Genomic DNA, 12901 nt, shown 5'->3' with positions numbered 1-12901 from the left:
AACAGTAACAAACACAGGCAAGACAATGTAATCAGATCAGAAACAGTGCATAGAACACAGATTCAATATAGCTGTAAAAAAGACATGTGACACCCGTCCACACCACATCCTTGGCTAGCCTTCCTGTTTATTTTTTCTTTCTTCTGATGTTCCTGTTTATTGATTTAATTACTCTTTCTTTTTCTCCCACACTACCACCCAGTAATGCTTATTTTCCCCCCGCACCCATGTTGTGTGCGTGTGTAGGTGTCACAGTGAAACAAGAAGTGAAAAACAGCAAGTGTGGAAATCTTCATTCAATTTCCTACCGCCAGGAAGAATGGAAACGCCCAAGTGGCCAGTGACTAGCAGTGCCCTTCTCAAAGGGCAATGCTGTGTGATCAAACAGTGAAGAAGAGGGCAGGGATTAAATTAAAATAGAGTTGGAGGGGGAAATAATACACTCCACTCCCTGCGGTGCTCACTTTTACACTCTTGTTTACATCTGTCAACCAGGACTCTCTAGTTAACAGTCCAGTCAGGGAGCTCCTATTCTGAGGTCCACCTGGCTAACATCATTACAATCACTACATAAAGGGTCAATACTCGATTGGGTGTAATGTTTAAAATTTCTTTTGCAGGCCAACCGTTTAATCCAACTGTCCAACTGAACTCTGCTGTGGCCAATATAATTTGCTCTATAGTTTTTGGTGACAGATTTGATTATGAGGACGAAAAGTTTGTCAGTTTAGTAAAGAGAGTGAATGAGAACATTCAACTTGTCGGTTCACCTGTGGTACACGTAAGTTTCATCTTTCATTTGAATTACATTATTTGCAACTTGCAGTAAATGGAAGGAGTCTGTATGTGAAGCCTCATTGAATTTGTGGTGCAATATAATTGGCCATTACTTGCACAGTTAAGGGCCTTTAATTGGTGTGAGGATAGGCAGGCTGCACTCGGCCTGCCCCTCCTACACATAACAGAGTGGACGGGTTTGGGGATGGGCAGGTGTGTGCCAATGTCATCCACAAAGGTTTACAGCCTCCTGTGACTGTAAACCTGCTCATGAAACTATACCCATCAACTCCACTTTGAATAGATTCAATAAATGTTGGCCTGGGGAGTAGATTCCAATGTTTAATGACACTTTGAGAGAACAAATCCGTCCCCATCTCTGTGTTTTTCAAAGTGTCTTATTTTCAAATTTATAGTCTCTGTTTTAAATACTTTGACAAGTGAAAATATCCTGTCAAATACCCATCAAGCTGCCTCAAATTCTTGAGTCTCTGAAGATACCTGTTATACATTGAAACTGAAACAGCAGCCTGTCCAACACAGAAGGCAATCATTTGGTCCAGTATTCCTTCTCCAACACTTTTGAAAGAGTTGTGCAATTGGTCCAAGTCCCTTTCTTATTCCCATGATGCAGCAAACTGATTTTTTGAAGTATTTATCCAATTCCCTTTTGAAAGATATTGAATTTGTTTACACAACTGTTTCAGACATTGCATGACGATAATTATAGTAAAAAGCTATAATTATTCACAATATGCAAAAACCACTGTGTTTGTCAAAGATTCATAATCTTTAAAAGATTTATCTGACACTTATTTTGAAATTGCGATTACTTTGATGTGAGCAGGTTATTTGTTTGTTTCAATATCTACCTTAATAACATGGTGTTATTTTGATTCTGTAGCTGTACAATGCATTTCCACTCCTGAGATTCCTGCCAGGAAAACACAATAAAGTGTTTGCCAATACAGAACAGACTATTAATTTCCTCAAAGGCTTCTTCAAAGAAAATAGTCAGAAACTAGATGGCAATGACCTGAGAAGTTTTATTGATGCGTTCATGATCAGACAACAGAAGGTAAAAACCCCATTGTTTTTTCAGAGTTTTGCCACTTTCCCAAAGTTATACTTATGTATTTCAGGGAAAAAAAAGTCAACTTTGTTCAGTTCAGCATTGGCCTGATGGGCTGAATAGACTCCTTTTTTGATGCAAAATGTATATGATTCTTGGTAAAGGGTGTGAAAAATATTGTTCTTTTTAGAAAGAGAGAACTGACAATTACACTGTCTTTCATAATCCCAGGATGACCCTAAGCATGTTACAGCTGATGAAGCAGTTTTGAATTGTCGTCACCATCTGATGTAGATTTGTCCAGGTTCAATAAAATCTGGTCAGAACCTCATGGCTGTTTGTGGGACTTTACTCATGCACTTCCTACATTATACTATACTACAAAAAGCACTTGTTATTGATGTTAAAGTGAAAAGCACAACAGAAAGATTTATTTTCGATACATTAATCTGAGAGGAGACAGCACCTCAGAATAACATCTTATCTGAAAGACTGCACCTCTGACAGTTTGGCCTCCCTCAGTACTACGCTGGAGCAAACATAGAGAAGCCTTGTTTTCCTGGTCCCTATTCTGAGCTGCAATACCCAATAATCATTATGTGAAGTTAAGTATGCATCATAGGACCGACAGTAAAGGTTTCAATTCAATTATGAGCTGTTGCATTGTTTGTCTTGCTTTCAGGAATTGGACAACCCTAATTCATACTTCCATGAAGACAACTTAATGTTCACAACTAGTAACCTGTTTGCTGCAGGGATGGAGACCACCTCAACCACTCTTCGTTGGGGAATGCTTCTGATGATGAAATATCCAGAGATCCAGAGTAAGAAGCACTCTGATTAATTTCACTCTGGAGCTGACCTTGTTGGATGTATTTCTTAATTTTTTTTATTGTGATTGAGATTTTGATCTTGTTCGAAAATATCATGGCAGTTTTTCCAATCACTTTAAAAATGTGCTCGGATTGCAGGAAAGGTTCATGAGGAAATTATCAGAGTGATTGGATCGGAACGACATCCCAGAGTTGAAGATCGGAAAGATATGCCGTACACTGATGCAGTGATCCATGAAATCCAGAGGTTTGGGGACATCGTACCACTGGGCATAACACATGAAACAGCAGTGGACGTAGACTTCAGAGGATACTTTATTCCAAAGGTACCCTCAGGAAAGGCTGGCTGCATTCAGGGCCTGATAGACAGATAATAGGGAGGAAGAAAGGGAACATTGAAACCTGATGCACTGTGCACCATGAGTACCTGAATGATTCAATCTCACCAACTTACATTTGTTACGCTATTTAGAATAATATGGCAATGTCTGACTACATTTGGGTATTTTATTAATGTTGCAATATGTACAGGTAATGGAGGAAAAGAGAAGGAGTGGAGAAATAATTGAAAAGATATGGCTTGATCACAACTTTGTATTTGTAAATGTAGTAAAGCAACCCAAAAATCTGCACAGAGTTATTGAAGAATAATTAACACTATAAGCCATAAAATGATATACATAGACATGTAGCCAAAAACTTAGTCAAAAGGCAGGTTTTAAGGAACTTGTTAAAGGAGGAGAGTGGGGAAACGAGACTTGAAGACTAAGGCCACTGCAGGCACAGCCATCAATCCTGGAGCAATTCAAGTCAGGATGCTCAAGGGATTACAATTAGAATGTCAATGGTATTTCTGAATTTCAAGTGCATTTATTAATGAGAAATGGTGCAAGTATTTTCAACAATGCCTTTGCATTTTAATAATAACATTATACAGATACAATATTTTAATATTTGTAGGGAACCCATGTAATCCCATTGCTGTCCTCTGTGCTGTATGATAAAACCCAATGGGAGAAACCAAATGAGTTCAACCCATCTCATTTTCTGAATGCTGAGGGCAAGTTTGTGAAGAGAGATGCCTTCATGCCTTTCTCTGCAGGTAACATCACTGATTAATTTTTGAATGATATGTGAGTGAAATAATCCGTCCCCAGCTAGGGAGAGTAAGATCTAGGTGATGCGTCATTGAGGGAATTTTAGTTTTGTTAGGGCAACACAATGGCTCAGTGGTTAGCACTGCTGTCTCCCAGTGCCAGTGACCTTCTCCGCGTGTGTGTGGGTTTCCTCTGTGTGCTTAGTTTCCACCCACTGTCCAAAGCTGTGCAGGTCAGGTGGATTGGCCATGCTAAATTGCCCATAATATTGCAGGTGCGACCTTACCAGTGTCTTGTAGAACTGAAACTCCATCCCCCTACCAATAAACGCCAACTCATCTTCTTAATATATGCCTTCTTAACAAAGCTATCAACCTGTGTGGCAACTTTCAGGGATTTATGCACCTGGACACCGAGATCTCTCTTTTCATCGACACTGTCAATAATTTTACCATTAGCCCAGTACTCTGCATTCCTGTTATTTCTTCTGAAGTGGACTACCTCACACCTTTCCACATTAAACTCCAATTGCCACTTATCAGCCCATCTCTGCATCTTACCTGTGTCCCTCTGTAACCTCCAACATCCTTTGGCACTATCCACAACTCTGCCTACTTTAGTGTCATCTGCAAATTTACTAACCCATCCTTCTACATCCACATCCAGATCATTTTTAAAAATAACGAACAGCAGTGGCCCCAAAACAGATCCTTGCAGCACAACACTGGTAACTGAAGTGGAGGATGAATATTTCCCATCAACCGCCACCCTCTGTCTTCTTTCAGCTAAACAATTTCTGATCCAAACCGCTAAATCACCTTTAATCCCGAAACACAGTATTTTGTGCAATAGCCTACCGCATGGAACCTTATCAAATGCCCTGAAGTCCATATGCACCACAGCAACCTCTTTGCCTTCATCCACCTGTTTTGTCACCTTCTCAAACAACTCAATAAGGTTAGTGAGTCACAACCTACCCTTCACAAATCTGTGTTGACTATCCCGATTCAAATTATTCCTTTCCAGATTAGATTACTTACAGTGTGGAAACAGGCCCTTCGGCTCAACAAGTCTACACTGACCCGCTGAAGTGCAACCCACCCATACCCCTACATTTACCTAACACTACAGGCAATTTAGCATGGCCAATTCACCTGACTCGCACATCTTTGGACTGCGGGAGGAAACCAGAGCACCCGGGGGAAACCCACGCTGACACGGGGAGAACGTGCAAACTCCACACAACAGTCAGTCGCCTGAGGCGGGAAATGAACCCGGGTCTCTGGCGCTGTGAGGCAGCAGTGCTAACCACTGTGCCACCGTGCCGCCCACAGATAATAAATCCCCTCTCTTCAAACCTTTTTCCAACACCTTACCCACAACCGAAGTAAGGCTCACTGGCCCATACTTACCAAGGTTGTTCCAACTCCCTCCTAAAACAAGGGAAAAAAATTTGCTATCCTCCAGTCTTCTGGCACTATTTCTGTTGACAATGATGACATAAAGATCGAAGCCAAAGGCTCTGCATTCTCCTCCCTGGCTTCCCCGAGAATCTGAGGATAAACCCAATCGGCCCAGGGGTCTTAACCATTTTCAGATCTTCCAAAATTGCTGAAACCTCCTCTTTGTCAACCTCAATCCCAACTAACCTTGTAGCCTGGATCTCCACATTCTGACTAACATTGACCATTTCCACTGTGAATACTGACAAAAAGTATTCATCAAGCGTTTCCCCATGTCCTCAGATTCCACAGACCACTTTCCACTCCTATCCTTGATTAGCTCTAATCTTACGCTTGTTAATCTTTTGTTCCAGATGTACCTATAGAAGGCCTTGGGGTTTGCCTTGATCTGATCCACCAACAACTTTTCATGTCCCCTTCTGGCTCTTCTTAGCCATCTCTTTAGATCTTTTCTGGCTAACCTATAACACTCAAGCCCCCTAACTGAGGCTTCATGCCTCATCCTCACACAATCCAACTTCTTATTGTTGACAAGAGCTTCAACTTAGAGTCATAGAGATATACAGCATGGAAACAGACCCTTCAGTCCAACTCATTCATGCTGACCAGATATCCCAACCCAATCTAGTCCCACCTGTCAGCACATGGCCCATGTCCCTCCAAACCTTTTCTATTTGTATACCCATCCAGATGCGTTTCAAATGTTGCAATTGTATGAGCCTTCACCACTTCCTCTGGCAGCTTGTTCCATACACATACACGCTTCTGCATGAAAGAGTTGCCCTTAGGTCCCTTTTATATCTTTTCCCCCCCCCCTCACCGTAAACCTATGCCTTCTAGTTTTGAACTCCCTGTCCCCAGGGAAGAGACTTTACATTATCCATGCCCCTCATGATTATATAAACCTCTATAAGGTCACCACTCTGCCTCCGACACTCCAGGGAAAACAGCCCCAGTCTATTCAACCTCTTCCTATAGCTCAAATCCTCCAACCCTGGCAACATCCTTGTAAATCTCTTTTGAACCCTTCCAAGTTTCACAACATCCTTCTGATAGGAATGAGACCAGAATTGCAAGCAATATTCCAACAGTGGGTAACCTATGCCCTGTACAGCTGCAACATAACCTTCCAACTCATGCACTCAATACTCTGACCAATAAAGGAAAGCATACCAAACACCTTCTTCACTATCCTATCTACCTGCAACTCCACTTTCAAGGAGCTATGAACCCGTACTCCAAGGTCTGTTGGTTCAGCAACATTCCCCAGGACCTTACCATTAAGTGTATAAGTCCTGCTAAGATTTTCTTTCCCAAAATGCAGCCAACTTCTTTCATAAACTATGGCTCCTCTCAACAACTTCCACTCTGCCTGATAAGATACATACTTACCAAGGACCCGCAGTATCTGTTCCTTGAATGAGCTCCACATTTCAACTGTGTCCATTCCCTGCAGTTTCTTTCTCCATCCTATGCATATTAAATCTTGCCTAATTGCATCATAATTGTCCCCCAGTTATACCTCTTTCCCTGCAGTATATACCTCCCTGCCTAACCCTGCCCATTTCTATTGTAAACGTAACTGAATTATGGTCACTGTCACCAAAGTGCTCACTTACCTCCAAATCTAATCTCGGGCCGGGTTCATTCCCCAGCACCAAATCCATTATGGCATCGCCCCTTGTTAGCCTGTCTATATACTGTGTCAGAAAACTCTCCTGCACACGTTGAACAAAAACTGACCCATCACAGTGGTTAGCACTGCTGTCTCACAGCGCCTGAGACCCGGGTTCAATTCCCGACTCAGGCGACTGACTGTGTGGAGTTTGCACATTCTCCCCGTGTCTGCGTGGGTTTCCTCCGGGTGCTCCGGTTTCCTCCCACAGTCCAAAGATGTGCGGGTCAGGTGAATTGGCCATGCTAAATTGCCCGTAGTGTTAGGTAAGGGGTAAATGTAGGGGTATGGGTGGGTTGCGCTTCGGCGGGTTGGTGTGGACTTGTTGGGCCAAAGGGCCTGTTTCCACACTGTAAGTAATCTAATCTAAATTGCTTGGACTATAGTATTCCCAGTCAATATTGGGGAAGTTAAAGTCTCCCAAAACAACTACCCTGATACTCTCACTCCTATTGAGAATCATTTTTGCTATCCTTTCCTCTACATCCTGGAACAATTTGGAGGCCTACAGAAAACTCCCAACAGGGTGACCTCTCCTTTCCAGTTTCAAACCTCAGCCCTTACTACCTCTGTGGAGGAGTCCTCAAGTGTTTTTTCAGCTACTGTAATACTACCCTTGTTGAACAAAGCCATACCACTCCCTCTTTTACTACCATCTCTGTTCTTATAGAAACATCTAAATCCTGGAATCTGCAACAACCATTCCTGTCCCTCCTCTAGCCATGTCTCTGAAATGGCCACAACATTGAAATCCCAGGTACCAACCCATGCTGCAAGTTCACCCACCTTATTCCGGATGCTCCTGGCATTGAAGTACACACACTTCAAACAAATATCCTGGTTGCTGATGCCCTCTTGTGACCTTGTAAACCTATCCCTGACCTCACTACCCTCAACCTCCTGCACACTGGAGCTACAATTCAGGTATCCATCATCCTGCTGCATTATTTTAAACCCCCCTGAAGAGCGTTAGCAAATTCCTCCCCAACCAGGATATTGGTATCCCTCTGGTTCAGGTGAAGCCCATTCTGTTTGTAGAGGTCCCATCATTCCCAGAAAGAGCTCCAATTATCCAAGAATCCAAAACTCTCCCTCCTGCACCATCCTTGCAGCCACATGTTCAGCTCCACTCTCTCCTTGTTCCAAGTTTGTTTGTTCTAGCTCTAAACTTCCATCCTAGCTCCCTGAATTTTTGCCTTAGATCCCCACCTTTCTTCCTACCATGTTGTTGGTGCCTTTGTGGACCACAACTTGGGGCTGCTCCCCTCCCCCCTCATCCTGAAAACATGATCAGAGACATCATGAATCCTGGCACCTGGGAGGCAACAAACCGATCATGAGTTTCTCTCTCGTTCCCATAAAATCTCCTATTTGTCCCCCTAGCTTTGGAGTTCCCAATTACTAAAGCTCTGCTCCTCTTCTCCCTTCCTTTCTGAGCAGCAGGGACAGACTCTGCGCAAGAGACCTGTGCTCTATTGCTTAGCCCTGGTAGGTTGCCCTCCCACCAAAAGTATCCAAAACGTTATACTTGTTTTTGAGGGAGCCACCACAGGAGATCCCTGCACTGCCTGCTGGTTCCCCTTCCTACCCCTTACGGTAACCCATCTACCTTCTTCACATGGCTGTGGAGTAACTATCTCCCTGTAACTTTCAATAACCCCCTCAGCCTCCCAAACGATCCGAAGTTCATCCAGCGCCAGTTCCCTAACACAGTTCTCGAGGAGCTGGAATTGGGTGCACTTCCCACAAATGAAGTCAGCAGGGACACTGGAGGTAACCCTTACCTGCCACACACTGCAGGAGGAACATTCAACTTCCCTAACCGCCGTTCCCACTATTCTAAATTCCCAAATAGACCGCTGAAAAAAGTGAAACATGAAAGAAAGCACTTACCACCTCACCAACCGATGTACAGGATTTTGTTTTTGGTTAGAGGAGGAGGATGGGTGGGAGACACTACCCGATTAGTGTTTTGGGTAAAGCAACCACCCAAATGTGTATCCTTGTGATCAGCCTCCTGCTCGACGCTCCTGTACTTCCTGCTGCTGGATCAACAAGCTACAGTCAGCAACGTATCTCATCGATAAATTTCACAATCCTGAAAACATTGGCATCTAAATGATTAAGAGATATTGTTCCAAAAAGGCAGTATAAAACAGCAAGATCCTGTTTGTTATAAAAAATATTGTGAACACCATTGTGTGATGAAGAGCCGCTCTGATACTTCTGTTTTTACAAATGTGTTTTTGCAGGTCGAAGGATTTGTGCCGGTGAGACCCTGGCTAAAATGGAGCTGTTCCTCTTCTTTACTACTCTGATACAAAAATTTAAGTTTCATGTCCCACTGAATGTCAATGAACTGGAACTCGAGTCTGGCGTGGGTTTTACTTCGTTCCCAAAGTACCAAACTGTGTGCGCTGTGCGTCGCTGATGTAGCCACCTCATTCATGATTTACGTGATTTTCATTCGCACAAACATTTTTTTTTTGTAGATATTTTTATTGAAATTTAACATTTTTGCAAATTTACAAAAATAAACAAAACTCTCAAATACAAACATTGATGTACAATTAAATCATATATACAATAGTCATAATTTAACAAAGAAAAGAGAAAGAAAGAAAACAAAAAAAAGAAAAAAAAAAAACGAAAAAAAGAAAGAAAAAAAACCTCAACTTTCTACTAATCTAACCTATAACTAACCAGAGTGTATACCTAAGTCTCTTACATGCTCGGAATGTATAAACATCAAATATAATAAAATTCGCGCAGGATTCCTCTCCCAAGGGGCCCCGGAGCAGCCCGGTCTGAATTCTTCACTAAATAAAAGCCCTTGTTAGGATAGCCGAAATATCTGCATTTATATAATTCAAAAAGGGCTGCCATATTTTATAAAATAATTCAGTCTTTCGGTGCACCATATTTGTGAGGAAGTCAAGGGGGATATATTCCATAATTAATCTGTGCCAATTTGAAAGTCCAGGGGGGCCCTCAGCCACCCAGTTCACCAAAATATTTTTCCTTGCACAGAAAGAGAGAATAGAAAATAGTCTCTTCCCATGCATATCCAGAGATGAGAGGTTCGAAAAGCCCAAAAGGAGAGATACAGGGTCCACCCTAATTTCCGTTCCTAAAATTTCTGTCAGGGTATTTGCCACTTTAGTCCAGTATCTGCGGATTTTCTGACAAGTCCACAGACAATGTGCAAGAGTACCCACCTCTATTTTGCATTTGGGACACATTGGAGATGCTCCTGCCTTAAATTTTGCCAGTCGAGCTGGAGCTATATGGGCCCTATGAAGTATCTTTAGTTGGATAGCCTGAGTTCTGTTACAGACAGCAATTCTTCTAGCATTTTCCCAAATGTCATTCCACATATCCTCAGAGATTTCTAGCCCCAAGTCCTGCTCCCATGTTTTAAGCAGGTCATCCATGTCTCCTGAGACTCCATCATGTAGCAAATGGTATATAGTACTAACGGAGGATGCCCCCGCTGGTCGTAAGACATTACGTTCTCTGTCTGATTTATAAAGACTATCTATTAATGTAGTCTTCCTCTGTATATAATCTCGAACTTGGAAGTATCGAAAGAGATCCCCATTAGGTATTCCGAATTTCAGACGCAGCTGCTCAAAGGACATCAGGATCCCATCTTTAAATAGGTCCCCTAAGCATGAGATGCCCCTGGATCTCCAGAGTTTAAAGGTGGCATCTGTAATCCCCGGTTGGAATCCCCATGCGCCTACTATTGGTGCATGGGGGGATGTTTTATGTGAGTTACCCTCATTTTGCCGCATTATATTCCAGGCCTTAATTGTGTTTAATATTATGGGATTTTTACAGTGGTCTGTAATGATTTTCCTCTTATCTGAAAATAAAAGGTTAATGAGTGGGTATTTTACTTGGGAGGCTTTGATATCCAGCCAAATTGATTGTGGATCAGATGAAACCCAATCAGCTATGTAACTTAGTAGGGAGCTTAACTGATATTTCCTAAAGTCTGGGAAGTCCAGTCCTCCCCTTGCCTGTGGAAGCTGTAGTTTCTTCAGCTTAATAAGGGGCCGTCTATGGTTCCAAATAAAGGAGCCCAACCAGCCATATAATTTACGTAGGGCTAGCCTTGGCAGCATCAGCGGGAGCATTCTCATAGGATATAAGAGACGGGGCAGAACATTCATTTTAATTAATGCTATTCTCCCTAGCCAGGAAATCGGAAGGTCTCTCCATCGCTGGAGGTCCTGCCTTATCCTTTCCATTAATTGTACAAAATTAGCCCTATACAGCTGATCAAATACTGGCGTGATAAAAATACCTAAATATAAGAAGCCCTCCAGGGACCAACAGAAGGGAAAAGGGGATCCGTCCATTAAGTGGGGTATCATAGCCAGACCACCCATTGGCATGGCTTCCGATTTTGAAAAATTAATTTTATAGCCTGAGAATGCACTAAATGTATTAATAACTTGAATTAGACGAGGCACTGACATTAAAGGATTACTGAGGAATAAGAGAACGTCATCTGCATAGAGGGTAATTTTGTGTTTACCTGTACCAATCCTCGGGGCCGTTATATTAGGATCAGTCCGGATGGCTTCTGCTAATGGTTCGATTATCAGTGTAAACAACAATGGTGAGAGAGGACATCCTTGACGGCAGCCCCTACCCACACTGAAGCCATCCGAGCTTAACCCATTAGTAATAACAGCTGCTTTGGGGTCATTATACAATGTTGAAACCCATTTGGTAAACACCTGTCCAACGCCAAACCTTTCCAATGTGTAAAATAAATATGACCATTCAACCCTATCAAATGCCTTTTCCGCATCCAATGAAATTACTACTCCTGGTATCTTTCCCTGATGACAGGCTTGGATCATATTCAAGACCCTTCTGATATTATTGGATGATCTGCGGCCCTTAATAAATCCCGTCTGGTCCTCCTTTATAATATATGGCAGTACCCTTTCTAGTCTTAGTGCTAACATTTTTGAGAGAATTTTAAAGTCTACATTTAGTAAGGATATTGGTCTGTAAGATGCACAATCTTCTGGGTCTTTTCCTTTTTTGAGGATAAGAGAAATATTTGCTTCTTTCAGCATGGGCGGGAGACAGACCTGACTATGCGCAAAATTATACATATCCATAAGTGGGTCAACCAATATTCCTGTAAATTCTTTATAGAATTCAGCTTGAAAACCATCCGGGCCCGGTGCTTTTCCGCTCTGAAGTTGCCTAATTGCCTCAAGTATCTCTTGGACTGTTAAAGGGGTATTTAGGGCCAACACCTGTTCCGGAGTCAGGCCCGGGAAGGTCAAATTTTTTAAAAATGACTGCATCCTCCTAATCCTATCTTCACAATCCTGCGATCTATATAGTTCAGAATAAAATTCTTTAAAGGTCGCATTGATCTTTTTATGATCATGAGTCAGGGTACCTGTACTTTCCTTGATGGTCGGAATAGTTTGAGGGGCTTTCTTTTTCTTTGCAAGAAATGCTAAGTATCTACCTGGTTTGTCGCCATATTCATATAATCTTTGTTTCGCAAATAATATTTCCCTTTTAGCCGTTTGAGTAAGCGCGGTGTTTAAAGCTGTCCTAAGAGCTGTAATCCTCTGCAATTTTGTGATAGAAGGTCTATCAGCGTATGCTGTTTCGGCTGCTTTTAGGCGAGCTTCGAGCAGATGCTGTTGCTCTCCCTTCATTTTCCTCTGGGTCGCTGAATAGGAGATGATCAAACCTCGTGCATAAGCTTTGATGGTCTCCCACATCATTGACGGATTGCTAGCCGTACCAGTATTAATTTCTAAAAAAGTTTTAAGTTCTTGGGAGAAGTACTTTAAAAATTTGCTTTCTTTTATCAGGAAGGGGTCCATACGCCAATGCCGAGCAGATGTCCCATTGTTCTTTACCTTAGTTTCCATGTATACAGCGGCATGGTCAGAGATTGCTATAGTACCTATTTTACAGGTTGCTATAGAGTTTAG

The 12901-nt window shown here is 42.3% G+C and overlaps 1 pseudogene; it reads left to right on the top strand.

Moving 5' to 3' along the window:
* The window catches only part of LOC132825582 (cytochrome P450 2K6-like), a 107644-nt pseudogene extending 98296 nt beyond the window's left edge, over nucleotides 1–9348 (top strand).
* The last annotated feature ends 3553 nt before the right edge of the window (nucleotides 9349–12901 follow it).

This window comes from Hemiscyllium ocellatum, chromosome 20 (genome assembly GCF_020745735.1).
Source record: "Hemiscyllium ocellatum isolate sHemOce1 chromosome 20, sHemOce1.pat.X.cur, whole genome shotgun sequence".
Taxonomy (NCBI): Eukaryota; Metazoa; Chordata; class Chondrichthyes; order Orectolobiformes; family Hemiscylliidae; genus Hemiscyllium; species Hemiscyllium ocellatum.
This window is presented reverse-complemented; position numbering and strand designations above follow the sequence as displayed.